The sequence below is a fragment of the Temnothorax americanus genome, unplaced genomic scaffold (assembly GCF_048541705.1).
Source record: "Temnothorax americanus isolate GAGA-0224 unplaced genomic scaffold, ASM4854170v1 Scaffold210, whole genome shotgun sequence".
NCBI lineage: Eukaryota > Metazoa > Arthropoda > Insecta > Hymenoptera > Formicidae > Temnothorax > Temnothorax americanus.
Genome location: NW_027509350.1, coordinates 62370 through 74734, shown reverse-complemented (window position 1 = coordinate 74734; position 12365 = coordinate 62370). Strand labels below are relative to the sequence as shown.

The 12365-nt window shown below is 37.8% G+C and overlaps 1 long non-coding RNA gene across 1 annotated transcript; it reads left to right on the top strand.

Annotated features, from left to right (window-relative positions):
• Positions 1-3231: 3231 nt before the first annotated feature.
• Positions 3232-4449, top strand: LOC143897938 (uncharacterized). Its single transcript, XR_013257043.1, has 2 exons — positions 3232-3987; positions 4088-4449. It is a non-coding gene; the product is annotated as an uncharacterized LOC143897938 (long non-coding RNA).
• Positions 4450-12365: the final 7916 nt, after the last annotated feature.

Here is a 12365-nt window from a genome sequence, read left to right as displayed (position 1 = left end):
TGTAGCTTATCTACAGTTGCTGGAATGTGAAATGCTTGTTGCATTCTTCTATGTTACCTGGGTCTAAACTTGGCAATTTTTCAGTTTTCCAAATGGTATCCACAAAGCAAGATGCAGTCATAATAAGCTATTTTTTTTCGGAAATTGTAAGAAATGGTGCTCCGAAACCTCGAATTGTCGCAACAAATTTCGGAAAGGCAATTTTAATTGCTGTTGCTCGCATATTTGCAAATTGTAATGATTTAAGTCATTATTTGCAAGTATGTTATAAGATTATTAAAGGTAATAATACAGATATTCCATCATGTTACATGAGACTAGATGTGAGCCATTTTATAAATCAGATTGCTAAATGGGATTGTCTAAGAGGCAGGGCGATTAAAATACGCCAATTTTACCTAAGATGCTTAGGACAATTATATCAGATAGATGACTTTAATGAAACAAAAAAATTTATAAAATATATATTAATTGTAGCGTTAAGCGGAGAAACAGGTTGTGACAATGTTACATCATTACCATTTCTAAGAAACATCTGCAAAAAATTAATAATAGGATTAAAGGATATACGATTGCAGATCCGGAAGAAGATAATAATACAGAACGCGAGGATAAAAAATGCGTAGAAGATGATGAAATTGATGCAGAAAGTAGCTGGACTACGTGGGCAAAAAATATATTCCATAAAGCTGAAAGATCTGCCACACTTTCAAAGAACGGAACTGTCGTAAACGCATTTTATAATATCGAAGCCGCAAAAAAAATAAAGGACCTTATACGTTACCTTCCTTTGTGGACGGGCATAATGAGATCGCATTTCAAGCGTGGTTCACAAATCACTACGTCAGCTTTTGTTGAAGCTGAATTTGCCGAATTAAAGACCAGAGTCTTTAAAAATCATTTGCCCATGCAAATAGATAAATTTATATTACGGCATATCGAATACTTAGACGGTAGATTAAAAATAACGTGTGGATCATCTAAGAAAACCGATATAAATGAGACAGAATTGAGTCCAGCAAAAACGTCTCAAAAAGATGACATAATAGAGTCACCTTTAAAAGATAATACTAATTTGAGTGAAATAGAAGATTGTTATTGGAGTCCAGTAAAAATGTTTGATAAAGACAATCTTATAAAATCACCTTCGAAAAATGATAATGCTGATTTGATTATGAATGACAAAGAATCGAGCTTAATTCAATCAGACCAAAGCAATGTAATAGAATCACCTGTTAAACAAAATGACAAAGAATTGATTTTAATCAAATCAGACCAAAGCAATGTAACAGAATCACCTGTTAAACAAAATGACGAAGAATCGAGCTTAATTAAATCAGATCAAAGCAATATAAAAGAATCACCTGTTATACGAAATGACGAATCGATTTTAATCCAATCAGACCGAAGCAATCAAAATGATAATGCGAATGAGTCGGTTTCATATACGGATAAAGATGATCCGGAGGAAGACTCATTAAACGAAATGGAAAATTGGCGAAATAAAATAAAGAGGAAGACATCCGAAAAATCTGAACCACGCGTTTTAAAACGATTGAAATCAAATTATTTAACGCCATGCCCTGAGTGGGATTTTGGCAATACAAACAAAGCTATAGGTCTGCCAGTTTTAAGAAATGGCTGCATGTGCAATGCGACCAGAATTGATGAAGGACAAATACTGCTGATTGAAACTTGTGCATTTGACTCTACGTTTCAAGTAGTTGCAAATGCTATGGGTATACATAATACCTACAAGACAAATATAGGTTTGTAAAATTTACAACAGACATTTTAGAACGCGGAAAAATTATTGCGAAAGATTACAGCACAAGAGCATCAATTTTATGGAACCTACTACTTTTCAAAAAGTGACAAAAACGCACGCGTGCTAATCTATCACTTAATGCAAATTGTAATGTTGCGCAATTGATAGACTATTTATTTGACAGCATCCCAAGTTATACAAATGAGTACAATTGTGAGAATTGTGATTACAGTCAAAAAACATCACAAACGTACTACATAAATGTTGACGAAATTTTAAAGAACGGATTTAATAATATGCAAAGAGCGATCGACGACACAATTATTAATGCAAAAGAAACAAGATGTCATAGATGTAAAAAGATTACTACTCGTACCATCACATGTGGACCTCATATATTTATTGACACAAGTGCAATACAACTGATACAAACTATATAAAAAATAACAAAATACAACAACGGAAACATACGTTAAATGATGTAGCCAAAAATATTAAAATTAACAATAATGACTATTCTTTGGCAGGCCTTTCATCATACAAAAAATATGGCGAAAAAGACAATGATGGACATTATGTGGCATTTACATATACAGGTTTTCATTGGTACAAGTTCGATGATATGCCTGCAAAGCAATATACTGCAGATAAAAGTGAAGAAATATATCCACACATAGTACTTTATGTTAAGACATAAAGATGTAAATGAGATAAACATAATTAATCAATTTATGAATTTTAACTTTATGTATAACAAAAAACGAAAAACGATAAAAGAAGAAAAAAAGAATAAATATATTTGGAGATAAATGACACAAGCATTAAGTAAGATTAAAATAATAAAAAACAAATTAAAATTAAAACACGAAAAAAGTAATTTATTGGTTTGTCATATTAAATGCACAGTAATTACTGTGAAAACCTATTCTACGTTGTGCGCAGTGATTACCACGAAAATTTATTCTGCGCCGTGCGCAGTGATTACCATAAAATTTATACTGCGCCGTGCGCAGTGATTACCACAAAATTGATTCTGCGCCGTGCGCAGTGATTACCACAAAATTTATTCTGCGCCGTGCGCAGTGATTACCACGAAAATTTGTTCTGCGCCGTGCGCAGTGATTTTTCCTAAAATTTCTTCTGCGCCGTGCGCAGTGATTACCATAAAATTTATACTGCGCCGTGCGCAGTGATTACCACAAAATTGATTCTGCGCCGTGCGCAGTGATTATCATAAAATTTATTCTGCGCCGTGCGCAGTGATTACCACGAAAATTTGTTCTGCGCCGTGCGCAGTGATTATTATAAAATTTATTCTGCGCCGTGCGCAGTAAGTCTTATTATAATAAAAAAATATTATACGTTTTTTAAATATGAGGTTAACAAGATTGAAACTGCGCAACTGGAGTAATTATCAACACATACGTATGCATGGGTGGCATTTATATCTTACCTGTTAGAGTAGAAATCGATATTCTCTAATAGGGAGACATGATTGCAACTCGTGTGTCATACAACAGCATATCTATTATATAGGTAAGTAAATTTTCATTCTTCAACATTCTAAAATATTTTTTTAACCTGACGTTTTAGGGAGCTGTAATTTAGATAGCTGACTTTTTAGTAGATACACCCTGTTTCGCATTACTCCGTGGACGAGTCCCACATTACCCTACTAGTAAGGTATAATGCATTTTCTCCAGCCATCTAATAAAAATAAAGAATAAGAAAAAACTTTGGGATTTAAAATTTTTTAGACCTAACATTTAAGAAGGTAACTTTGTCATTTTTTATTTCAGCGCTTCGGGTCCAATTCATCGTTAGAACTGTGGGAGAAGCTATCAGAAGCGTAAACTATAGATTTACAGTACTGAACGATTATAGAAACGCAGCTAAAGTTTACAACAGTGTATAATTTTTTTATTACAGGTGTTCTTTAATAATAATGATTGTGTATTGAATTAGGATAGTCCTTTCGGAAAACGGCATGAGACAATAAAGGAGAGGAGAGCAAAAAAAAGCGAGACTGCCATCGAAACCATTAAGAATTTTACTACGGAAAAAAATAAAAAAAGAGCAACAAAGGAAGGAGGAAGAGAACAGAAGAGTTGAAAGCGAAAAAATAAAGAACGAATGGCATAGAGAAAGATAGCATAGATGAAGCCTGCCCACTTCAGAATGAAGAAAAAGACGAGGAAGAACTTCAAAAGGAACAATAGGTATGTTACTTTGTCAATGCAAAGTTGTAAAATTAATTTTATTTTGTAAATAATTGCATTAATTGCATTTAATTAAATGCTGCTTTATCTGTGTTTACAGGTACTATTCCTTAAGAGCGCGGCGAGCAAGGATCAGAGAACGAGAATGGAGTAGTAGAATAGAGAGAAGAACGGACAGGATGGAGAGAGAAAGAACGGAAGAGGATAAAAAAAAGGAAGAGGAAAAGACAGAGGAAAAGGATGGAGAGAATAGAAATAGCCCGGATTGTCACAACGCGGGTGTACGCTTAAACTTTTATATAATATACATATATATAGATTTTTTGTACAAATTTTACATACAATGTAAAAATTTATTCTTTTATCATTTTCTTCTAGTATATATTATATTACTCATGTATTACTTATACATTTTATATATTTCTTTGTATTTTTTTCTTAACATATAACATTAAAACATAATTTGTACAAGTAAGTTTCTTTTGCCAATAAATTCCTTTTCCCAATTGATTGATTCCTGATTCTTATACTTCCATATTAGAATTCGTGATAATTACGCTTTTTTTTTCATCACAATTTCATTCTACTAAACAAATTAATGATAAAAACAATAATTATTGTAATATAAATTGAAATAATGAATAATCGGGAATTAATGATATATAGAATTATTTTCTGTTAAATCAAACGCCTTCATTTTCATAACAAAATAATTAATACTAAGTTGACAGTAATAACGTAAACGTCAGTGCGTAAATTATAAATCATAAATTAAATTTTAAAGGTATTCTGGAGAATTAGTCAAAATATAACAAAATTCATGAAAATTTATTATCATATTCTGTATTCTGTTTCAAAGATCGGGGCCAAATTTCAAATCAATTAACAATTTAAATAAAAAGTTATAAATCCTTGAATATCCGTCTTATAAAGGGTTTTACAAAAAATGTGAACATTAAAAAAATGTTACCAATATAATAACATATTACACATAAGCAGATCATCGATAAACAAAAATATAGCAACAAAATTTAAAACAATTTACAATTAAAAAAATTTTTTTTTAATATTAACAGTTATTTATATAAATGTATTTATGTTATAACTACATCTACGTTTTTCACACTCTATTAGATGTGCCGTAACTATTCATATATATATTTTTGTCTTTGAAAAAACATTTTTGAGGTGTGACCCTTTGAAAGGCTGTAACTTTTGAAATATTGGTCGTAGCGCTTCGGACCTTAATAGTTTTCGATAAAACTCCTCGGGGGGCTACCAGAACTCCCGCCAGAACTCCGGTAAAATAATATTTTAATTTCAGGGGTGACCCTTTGAAAGGCTGTAACTTTTGAATTATCGGTTGGAGCGCTTCGGACCCTAATAGTTTTCGATAGAACTCCTCAGGGGGCTACCATAAATCCCTTCGGGACTTAGAAAATTTTCGAGGTGTGACCCTTTGAAGGGCTGTAACTTTTGAAATATTGGTCGTAGCGCTATAAAACCTATAGGAAACTCTAGAACTTGTTAAAATCTTTTTGAATCTACCATAAAAAACTGATTTTTTTAAAAAAGTGGAAATTTTTTGTTCAAGTTTGACATCGATTTTTGGGCTTATTTGAACGGAACTTTTTTTAAAACCTATAGTGTTTTGTGCGTGCGGGAGTTCTGTCCGCAACGCTAATTTCGGGTTCACTCTTTACTAAAAAAAGACGATTGCAGAATCTCGTTTCGTATTTTATCTTTATTATCACACTAAAACGATCGGGAGGTCTCGGCCTCGTCGGTTCTACGAGATCTCGGTCTCTACAACGTGCGATCCGACCTTGACGAAATCTGAAATCGCTCTGCTCTCGCTGCGTCTCGCCGCATATATATATATGATAGTCGGTTACGCACGAACGGCACGGATTGGTTCGCCTCGTCGCGCGATAGCCAATCCGGTACAAAACAACACGTGTTTCTCCGGCGGTCTTGAACACGGAGATCAAAAGACGCCACGTTGTCGCTTTTATCGATTATAATGTCTCGCTCGGCGGGACTTTAAGTGGGCCCACGTTTACGACGCAACATACTCCCCCCGTTGAGAGGATATCGATCAACCATTATTACATTATTGTCTTACATCGATAAGATTGTTATAACGAAGATACATTTGTGTTTCGTCGCATTATTAGTCGATGGGAAGTGGACATAGGCACTTCACTGCTCGCTTCAACGTTCCGGTCGCTGTTTTCACGGAAACAGCTCGTATTCCTCCATCCTGACCCGGATGAATCTTTGCGATTTTTCCTAAAGCCCATTGGAAGCAAGGGAGGCCCTTTTCCTTTATGAGCACGATCATTCCGTTGTGGATTTTTTCTCCGTCCTTGATCCACTTTCGACGGATCTGGAGCTCGTTGAGATATTCCAAGTTCCAGCGTGCCCAAAAGTCTTGTCGCACCTTGGAAATATGCTGCCAAGTGGACAACCGATTGGCTGGGACAGACGAGAAATCAGGCTCAGGCATATTAATCAATGGTCGACCGATTAAGCAATGGGCGGGTGTTAAAGCGGAAAGGTCATTGGGGTCAGAAGATAGAACGGTTATAGGTCGCGAGTTGAGTATTCCTTCAATTTCAACGGTGAAAGTATTCAATTCCTCAAACGTAAATAAGAGATCTCCGACTACACGTTTAAAATGATGCTTAAATAATTTCACTGTGGATTCCCAAAGCCCACCGAAATGTGGAGCTATGGGAGGTATAAAATGCCACGTTATATGGTGTTCTACCGAGAATCGATTCGTCAGATTCTTGTGTTCGTCTGAGTTAAAAAGCTGATATAATTCTTTCAATTCATTATTCGCTCCTATAAAGTTCGTTCCGTTATCGGAATAAACGTGTGTCGGAATGCCTCGTCTTGCTATAAAACGACGGAAAGCGGCTAAGAATCCTTCGGTGGATAAATCGCTCACGACTTCTAAATGCACCGCCTTTATTGCCATGCATATAAACACGCAGACATATACTTTGATCCGATTTCGATTTCGATGTTTTTTCTCTTTAATAAAAAATGGGCCGCAGAAATCAATCCCAACGTGGGTGAATGGAATCGCGTTACGTACTCGACTCTTCGGTAAATCAGCCATCTTGTAATTGACTGTGTCAGCATTAAACCGAAAACAACGTATGCATGATCGAACGACCCTACGTACTTGATTTCGACCATCAAGTAGCCAAAATTTACGTCTAATGGTGTGTAAAGTCGTTTGAATGCCTGCGTGATAGTATCTTTCATGCGTTTCCCTGATAATTAAATCCGTTATAAAATGACGACTCGGAAGTAAAATTGGATGTTTTTGAGGAAAAGTTAAGTTTGACATCTTGAGGCGTCCACCGACGCGGATCAAACCATTTTCGTCCATAAACGGGTTTAACGCGGCAATACTGCCTTTCTTCACCGATCGCCCTTTCGAAAGTTCGTGTATCTCGCGTGAAAAACATGACTCTTGTACGATTTTCATTATTCGCGTCTCCGCTTCATTTATTTCCCTTATGTATATATGCCCGCGGAAGGTATTTTTTGGACGAAGACGTAGACATAACGCTGTAATTCTTAATAACCGTGAATATGACGAATATCTTCTAAGAAAACTGCAATCCTTAGCAATCGTTGCCAAGCATATGGTTTTTCTTAATTCGGGTATTTCGATTACCTCTTCGATTTCGACAGGCCATTCGCTTTCCCCTCTCGTTAACCACTCCGGTCCGTTAAACCATGATGGATTCTTTAGAAAAGCACTCGGTAATTGCCCTCTGGATAACGCGTCCGCCGGATTATGTTCTGATCTAATATGTCGCCAAACCTTTATTTCAACGATTTCTAGAATTTGAGTGACGCGATGGGATACATACGTTTTTAGGAGATGTGGTGAAGTTTTCACCCAATGTAAGACGACTTTCGAATCACACCACAAGGTTGTGTCGCTCGGTGACACTCCTAACGCCCGACATGCCTCGTGATATAATTTAGCTAATAAAAGCGCTCCGTTCAGTTCGAGACGAGGTATCGTTACTGCTTTCAACGGTGCGACTCGAGATTTCGCACAGAGTAGATGACAACGAACGTTTTTATGTTGATCGATGGAACGTATGTATATGCACGCACCGTAACCCGTTTTACTCGCGTCGCAAAATCCATGAATTTGAAAATCGGTATAATCCGGAATCAATACTTGGCGATCAATAGATACTTCATTAAGTAAATCTAACTGTGACGCGAAATCTATCCATTTTTTATGTATACTAGATGGGATGGATTCATCCCAGTCCACCTTGCACTGCCACAAAATTTGCATTAATCTTTTCGCGTATAATATGACAGGGCCTAATATCCCTAGTGGATCATAAATCTTTGCGATCTCCGAATACATGGTTCGTTTCGTAAATTTATCCGCGAGATTAATCGAGCGTACTGAATAGCCCAATACGTCGTCGTGTGTGCGCCACATCATGCCTAAGGTATTCAACGGATTGTCTTTATCGAGGACAAGATTCGGATTAATTGTGTCGGAATTTAAATCGGCAAGAACGCGTTTATCATTCGATGCCCATTCTCGCATGTTGAAACCGCCTCGCGAAGTTACCGTGATTATGTCGTCTCGCAACGTGCGAGCTTCACTGACGTTATTCGCGCCGGACAGCAGATTATCTACGTATAAGTGTTTCTTGAGAACGGTGGCGGCTAGGGGATACGCGTCGCGCTCGTCATCTGCTAGTTTTTGAACCGTTTTTATGGCAAGAAAAGGTGACGACGATAGGCCGAAAGCGACAGTATTGATTTGAAGAGTTTTTATTTTGTTGTATATGCGCCATAATATACGTTGATATATTCGATCGTCTTCATGTAATTCTATCTGCCTATACATCTTTTCGATGTCTGCAGTCAAAGCGTATTTATATGTGCGAAATCTAATCAGATGTATAAATAATGTATCTTGAATAGTTGGCCCTATCATTAATATATCGTTTAAAGATATGCCATTACTCGAATCTGCCGACGCATCGAATACTACCCGAATTTTAGTAGTGTTACTCGAGGATTTCACTACTGCGTGATGTGGCATGTAATATCCCTCGTCTGAAGGGTCATCTATTATTGACATATGTTTTAAATCTAGATATTCCTGTATTATTTGTGAATAAGCACTCTTTAGGCTCGGATCTGAATCAAACTTTCGCTCTAGTGAATTTAAGCGTTTAAGCGCGACGTTTCGCGAATCGCCGAGGCCTTTATTGTTTTGTCGAAACGGTAATCGTACTGTATAACGGCCGCTACGGCTGCGAGTCACATTTTCCGCGAAATGCGCTTCGCAATCAAGTTCTTCGCGTGTTTTGGTTGAATCGGTTGATATCTCTTCAATTGTCCAAAATTTAGCGATTTGTTGTTCCAAGTTAGTAAATTGACACGCGACCCCTTTTGGATAATTCTGTCTCAAAGTTCCGCCCGCAACTACCCAGCCGAGGCGAGTCTTTTGTAAATACAAATCGCGATCTCGTTCAGAGAAATCGATCTGACCTATGGAGAATAATGATAATGTTGCTCCTGCGCCGATCAACAAATCAACCGGACGGGGTACATGGAACTCTGGATCCGCCAATTTAATATTCGGTGGTATCTTGATAGAATTTCGTGGAAAATTTTCAGACGGAACTAAATCGGTTATTGTTGGAATCGACAAACATAATAGATCCTTACAAAACTCACTGTGTATAGATTGAATATTAATTTGAAGGACGCCTTTTGAAACTGTATTCATCGAATCGATTGCACCGATCGTTATGGCGCATTTAGTTAAAGGGAGATTTAAGTGTTTCACGAGATTGTCGGAAATAAAATTGGCGGAAGCACATGTGTCCAATAATGCGCGACATTTAACGGGTTTACGATCGCGATCCCGAATAAATATCGTCGCGGTTGTCATTAATTGGGGGGTAAAGTTGTGTAAAATCGTTGTGAGACATGTCGCCTGATTTCCATCTCGTTTTATTAGTCATCCTTTTGTTTCCTTCGAATCTATCGCATCCGTTGTCGCGGATACGCTCGTTCGTTTGTCGAGATGTAAAAGTGTGTTGTGTCGCTTCTGACAAATTGTACAATTAGTATAGTTACAGACTTTACCTCGATGTGAACGTAAGCAGTTATAGCAAAGCATCGCGTTTCTTACGAGCTCAATGCGTTTCGGGATTGTTAATTCTTTAAAAGTACTGCATTTAAACAACGGATGTTGCTTGCTTTTACAGGCCACGCAATTGCTCGTTGTACTAGTCACGAATGCCTTACTACCTATTCGTCTTTTCTTTGGGGAAGTGTGATTTTTATCTTCGACGGTTTTGGATGTTCCTGCGCGAACACGTTTAGACACGCGGACTGCGGTTCGGTATAAAAATTCATATAAATCGTCGATTTTCGGAAACTCGTCCCGATCCAGAGTTTCTTCCCATTTATCCGCGACGTTCTTCGGTAATTTATTCTCTAATAAATTCACGAGTATTTCGGATGCTACATTAACTCCTAACGCGGATAAAGATGCGACATGCTGTTGCGCATCGTCGGCAAGCTTAGTTAAGCCGTCGGTAGTCTCTTTGTCTAAAACGGGCATATTTAATAGTAACGACAGATGGCGTGAAATTAATATCCGTTTGACTTCGTACGCACGTTTTAACAATTCCCACGCTTTATGATAGTTTGCGTCTTCAACCGACAAGATCTTTATTTTATTAGCTGCTTCGCCCGTTAATGCCGATTTTAGATAGTTAAGTTTATCGACATCGGACAGATCTGACTGTGAATCTATCATGGCAATAAAGGTATTTTTAAATGACAGCCAGTTCTCGTGCTGACCGTCGAACTGAGGTAACGACGCTTCCGGTAATTTTACTCGCCGCTTTACAATCGCTGTGGCACCGGAAGTACTAGGTTGCGATTCGTTGACTGTAGTATCATTACTTGCGCTCGAAACGACAGGATTGACTATTTCTTCTACTTTACTCGCGATCGAATAATATCTTTCTTGTACGTTTGTAAATTTATCATTATAACCGTCGTTTGGATCTAACAACACGAGCTCGTCATTAAATTCTTCGTAGGCATGGTACAATTCCGTAACACGGGCCATGCGTAATTTTACCGCGATCTTATCGTACCGTCCTTTAGTTACTAGATTCGTTAAATTAGTAATTTGTGATTTTAACGACGTTCGTCTTTGAACGAGCAGTTTAACTCGATCGGCCATAATGCCGTTTGAAAGGGTACAGGATGGGAAATTGCTCAATCGATGATATATGTACACGGAATGTACTTGCCCTTAGCCTTTCTCTCGCCGCGCCGCCTCGTCCTCTGTCCTCGTGGTGTGACTTTCCTTAGAGGTTATCGTGCGTGATGAAAAGGCCACTGCTTATCCTGAAGTCCTGGTCTTCGACGGGGTTCTTGTTTGACGTGTTTGACGATCCCTAATTGATGGCCGCTATTCGTATCTTGGTCGTGCACGATCTCCGCACACGACCTCACAGGAGGCACCAAATGTTTCGTGCGTGCGGGAGTTCTGTCCGCAACGCTAATTTCGGGTTCACTCTTTACTAAAAAAAGACGATTGCAAGATCTCGTTTCGTATTTTATCTTTATTATCACACTAAAACGATCGGGAGGTCTCGGCCTCGTCGGTTCTACGAGATCTCGGTCTCTACAACGTGCGATCCGACCTTGACGAAATCTGAAATCGCTCTGCTCTCGCTGCGTCTCGCCGCATATATATATATGATAGTCGGTTACGCACGAACGGCACGGATTGGTTCGCCTCGTCGCGCGATAGCCAATCCGGTACAAAACAACACGTGTTTCTCCGGCGGTCTTGAACACGGAGATCAAAAGACGCCACGTTGTCGCTTTTATCGATTATAATGTCCCGCTCGGCGGGACTTTCAGTGGGCCCACGTTTACGACGCAACATATAGAGAACTCTAGAACTCATTGAAATCTATCCGGAACTACCATAAAAAATTCATTTTTTCAAAAATGGGGGGCGCCGTGAAATTAGCCCCCCCCCCATTTTTAAAATAGTATTTTCACTACTTTAAAAATGACGGAACTTTTTTTAAAAATCACAGAGAACTCTAGAACTCTTTCTGGAAAATCCAGAACTCTAATAAAATTTTCCGAATTTTGAAAAAAGGGGGCCAACTTCACAGACATCCAATTCTTGACTATTGAGCGTATTCCCTAGATTATTCATTTTATATTCTACTAATGATGCATCTCGTTTGCTTTTTTATCATATCTAATTTCATCGTGTTCTCAGCAGCCGTACATCGACGCTATTTGCAAAATTTGCAGTTTTG